Source organism: Rattus rattus, chromosome 3, assembly GCF_011064425.1.
Source record: "Rattus rattus isolate New Zealand chromosome 3, Rrattus_CSIRO_v1, whole genome shotgun sequence".
Taxonomy (NCBI): domain Eukaryota; kingdom Metazoa; phylum Chordata; class Mammalia; order Rodentia; family Muridae; genus Rattus; species Rattus rattus.
The window spans coordinates 38,692,973-38,697,828 of NC_046156.1; the positions used below are offsets into that span (position 1 = coordinate 38,692,973).

At 44.7% G+C, this 4,856-nt stretch overlaps 1 pseudogene; it reads left to right on the top strand.

Moving 5' to 3' along the window:
* The first annotated feature begins 3,601 nt into the window (after positions 1-3,601).
* LOC116895337 lies at positions 3,602-4,414 on the top strand (annotated as a pseudogene).
* Positions 4,415-4,856: the final 442 nt, after the last annotated feature.

Sequence of the window (4,856 nt, forward strand, 5' to 3'; positions counted from 1 at the left end):
CTTTCTGACTCTAAGGTAGTGAATTTTTAACACTTAAAAAGACTCTACAACTTTCTGCTTTGCTTACTAAGACTAATCTCAGATAAATTTCATCCAGGAAGTCAGTGATTTGGGTTCATACTTCTCAGTTCATATTACTTGCTGATGGTTGCAGAAGCTGGGAGCAGCTGAGGAGAGGTTCTTAAAGATAATGTTGAAAGTGTGGTGTGCACATATTTCTGTCCTCTAATCGTTAGCATTTCGTGTGTGTGTGTGTGTGTGTGTGTGTGTGTGTGTGTGTGTGTGTGTGTAGGGGAGGTTTGGAGCCTTTTTCTTTTTTTCTTTAATTTTTATTAAATTGGGTATTTCTTATTTACATTTCAAATGTTATTCCCTTTCCCAGATTCCTGTCCATCAGCCCCCTAATCCCTCCCTCTCCTATATGGGTGTTCCCCTCCCCACCCTTCCCCCATTACTGCCCTCCCCAAACAATCCCCTACACTGGGTGTCCAACCTTGGCAGGACCAAGGACTTCCCCTTCCACTGGTGCCCCAACAAGGCTATTCTCTGCTACCTATGCAGTTGGAGCCCAGGGTCAGTCCATGTATAGTCTTTGGGTAGTGGTTTAGTCCCTGGAAGCTCTGGTTGGTTGGCATTGTTATTCATATGGGGTCTCAAGCCCCTTCAGCTTCTTCAGATCTTTCTCTAATTCCTCCAACGGGGGTCCCATTCTCAGTTCAGTAGTTTGCTGCTGGCATTCGCCTCTGTATTTGACATATTCTGTCTCTGTCTCTGAGGCGAGATCTACATCCGGTTCCTGTCAGCCTGCACTTCTTAGCTTCATCCATCTTGTCTAGTTTGGTGGCTGTATATGTATGGGCCACATGTGGGGCAGGCTGTGAATGGCTGTTCCCTTAGTCTCTGCTCCAAATTTTGCCTCCCTATCCCCTCCTATGGGTATTTTTGTTCCCCTTTTAAAGAAGGAGTGAACCATTCACATTTTGGTCATCCTTCTTTAATTTCATGTGGTCTGTGCATCTTGGGTAATTTGAGCATTTGGGCTAATATCAACTTGTCAATGAGTGCACACCATGTGCATTTTACATTTCAATAGACCAAGTAAGCCACTTGGTGGAAACTTCTGGGAGTAGTGGTTCTAATGGTACAGAGCTTAAGTCCTGGCTCAACACTTCCATTTGTTGCTTTTCCTTTTCTGATGCCTGTTTAGACAGCACAGTGTCAAAAAGTTAGACAGCTTCTTATCCTGTTAATTAGTGTTGGGCACTGACTGAGAAAGAATAGGACAGGCTGGTTATGTGAGGCAGCCATATTCCTAGGTTCCTATTATTTGACGCATGATTTAATGCTTTAAGTTCTATAAACCTCTGTTTTCTCGACCAGGAACTAAGAAATGTTCATGCATATATAACAAAATTTGAGGATTAAGTGAGACAACATGCTTTTAAATGTACTTGCAAACTCTGGTTGTACCTGTTGTGTTTAGCTACTGATTCTTAGGGTGCCCATCAGAGAGCATTGCTGTAGCCAGACTAGAGGCTTGGTCAGGATGGTGGTTTTTAAGCTGGTCAGGGCCCATACTCCATCAGCAGGTAAATATTCTAATATCACTGCTAGATGCTGGTGAGTCACAGAGTCAGCTTCCTCTTTGCTGTCCCAACCATTTAAGTACAGTTGGAAAGAGCAGGGTGTCTGTCTCTCACTTCCAGAGAATGACTGAGGTGCCCCAAGGTCTGTGAGTATGAGCTAGAGATCTCCTTGATGGACTTGGAAAGACAAAGTTTCCTTCCATAAGAGATGTCCTGGATACCCGTTGAGTCAATAAGGAGTGTCAGATAGACCTTCAGAGATACCCATAGACAAACAGACAGAGACCCTTCTAGAGTCACATTGGTTCTATGAATGCCCACCCACCAATAGGAACTTTACAGGTAGGTGTGGCTAGCATGCAGATACATGTCCCTCCCCTTTTCTTGCTTTCCGTTTATTAAACTGTTGTTTAAAGTAATAAAGTCACAAGAAAAATCATGTCCCCTTGAATAGTTTCTTGAATCCCTAAGTTAGGCCACAGTCCAAAGCTATTGAAAATTCAGGCTGGAGAGCTGACTCCAAGCTTAGGAGCTCTGTTTCTCTTACAGAGGACCCAGGTTCAGTTACCACAGTGACACGGTGGCTCCCAACCATCTGTAACTTTAGTTCTAGGTGATCTGATGTCCCCCTTCTGACCTCCATGGACAGTAGGCACACACTTCAGAGGACAAACGTGCAGACAAAATATTCATACACAAAATGAGTAAAATCTTTAAAAAAATCATTTAAAAAGCTAACAAAAAATTTAAACCATATTTAGTTTTGAATTTAGCACAGCAAACGCCTGTACTAGAAAATTATATATCATCATATTAAAAATCGAGTAGCCGTTCCTCCAATGTGAGTGCGAACCCAGGGTTTTGGCACCAGATATGTAGCTAAGGACATGACGGCTCTGAGGTATGGTTGAGGGGAAGGATTTTCCTGTGAATATGAAGGGGAGCAGAGCCAGAGGCGTCTGGAGAAGGTCAGAGCAAGAAAAGAAGGTAGTAGATAAAACATGGGCGGTAGCCTGGTCCAGGGCAGAAGGGAGGAGAGAAAGAAGCAAGAGAGGAAGACAGAGAGAGTGCGGGCAAAGGAGTCCATGAGAGAGTGGACCACGAGAGAAAGACAAAAGGAGAGAGTGCAGGACCCACAGAGCAGGGTTATACGGAATGAGAAGCTGGGGCGAGGGAAGCCTGTGAGCTGTGGAAATTTAGGATAGGATAGGGTAATGGAGAGGAACCAGGGTACTGGGTGAGCGTGGAGGCCACATGCGCTTTGCTGTGCTAACCACAATCGCTCTTCGCTCCTTCTGAGGGTGACGAAGATTGGCTCCTTCCATAGAGGGGCATGGGCACCAGAATTTGGGGGAGTATTTGGACCTGACAATATATTCTAACTTGAAGGCAGATTATTGAATTAACATCACTTTTAGGGGTCGGGGGTGCTTAGTATTTTTTGGAAGAAAAAAATTTGTAATTTTCCAGTTACATTTCACATTTGGTTTTCCCAGGTTCACGTTTTCAGATGAAAAAATTTCGTTTTGATTTGTAAAATTGTATTGATTGGCTGAGTTTAAGTGCCAGATTATTTTTTGTATAATTGCAAATCTTTTATTAATGTGAGGTTTTTTAGATCCTTATTTTTTTGGGAAGAAGAAATCTATACTTTATTTTGGTATTAAAATTTGAAATCGATAGTCCATTAGAAAAACAGAAACAAAAGAAAGCCCAGGAGTATCGTAGCTTCCTTCTGCCTTTCCATGCTCTGCTTTAAAGGTCTGATTTCAACCACAAGGTCAAATACTCATATTCTAGGGGGAAAGTGGTGATTCACTGCACCATTCTAGACATTCTTTCTCTGTGTATGAGTCTGTGCACATGCATGTGCCTATGTGTGATGTATACATGTGTGTACAGCACACCAGCCCTCTGTTTCAGAACTTTGTAGCAATTTTCTTTCCTTTTTCCACTCCTTGTTCCAGAGATGGCCGAATCTTTTCATGCAGTACCAGCCACATCCTATAGACATGATGGTGAAGGTCAGTGTGAATGGATTTGGCCATATTGGGTGCCTGGTTACCAGAACTCCTTTCTGCTCTACAATTGGCAAAGTGGAGATTGTTTCCATCAATGACCCCTTCATTGACTTCAACTACATGGTCTACATGTTCCAGTATGACTCTACCCATGGCAAATTCAATGGCACAGTCAAGGCTGAGAATGGGAAGCTTGTCATCAACTGAAAGCCCATCACCATCTTCCAGGAGCGAGATCCTGCTTACATCAAGTGGGGTGATGCTGGTGCTGAGTATGTCATGGAGTCTACTGGAGTCTTCACCACCATGGAGAAGACTGGGGCCCATTTGAAAGGCGGGGCCAAAAGGGTCATCATCTCTGCCCCTTCTGCTGATGCCCCCTTGTTTGTGATGGGTGTGAACCACGAGAAATATGACAACTCCCTCAAGATTGTCAGCAATGCATCCTGCACCACCAACTGCTTAGCCCCTCCCACACCCACCCCCCACCCCCTGGCCAAGGTCATCCATGACAACTTTGTCATCGTGGAAGGGCTCATGACCACAGTTCATGCCATCACTGCCACTCAGAGAAACTGTGGATAGGACCTCTGGAAAGCTATGTCATGAGAACATCATCCCTGAACCCACTGGTGCTGCCAAGGCTGTGGGCAAGGTTATCCCAGAACTGAACAGAAACTTACTAGCATGGCCCTCCATGTTCCTACCCTCAGGGTAGCCATTGTGGATCTGACATGCTGCCTGGAGAAACCTGCCAAGCATGATGACATCTAGAAGGTGGTGAAGCAGGCATCCAAGGGTTCACTAAAGGGCCACATGGAGGACCAGGTTGTCTCCTGCAACTTAAACAGCGACTCCCACTCTTCCACTTTTGATGTTGGGACTGGCATTGCTCTCAATGACAACTTTGTAAAGCTCATTTCCTGGTATCAATGAATATGGCTACAGCAACAGGGTTGTAGACCTCGTGGCTTACATGGCCTCCAAGGAATAAGAAACCCTGGACCACCCACCCCAGCAATGGCACTGAGAGCAAAACAGAGGCCCTTGGTTGCTGTGGAGTCTCTGTCCTAACTCGGCTCCCAATACTGAGTATCTCTCTCACAGTTTCAATCCCAGACCCCCATAATAATGGGGGGAGGTTAGGGTGGTCATTCCTAATCTCTTGATTATCACCAATAAAGTTCACTGTATACACACACACACACACACACACACACACACACACACACACACACACACACAGAGA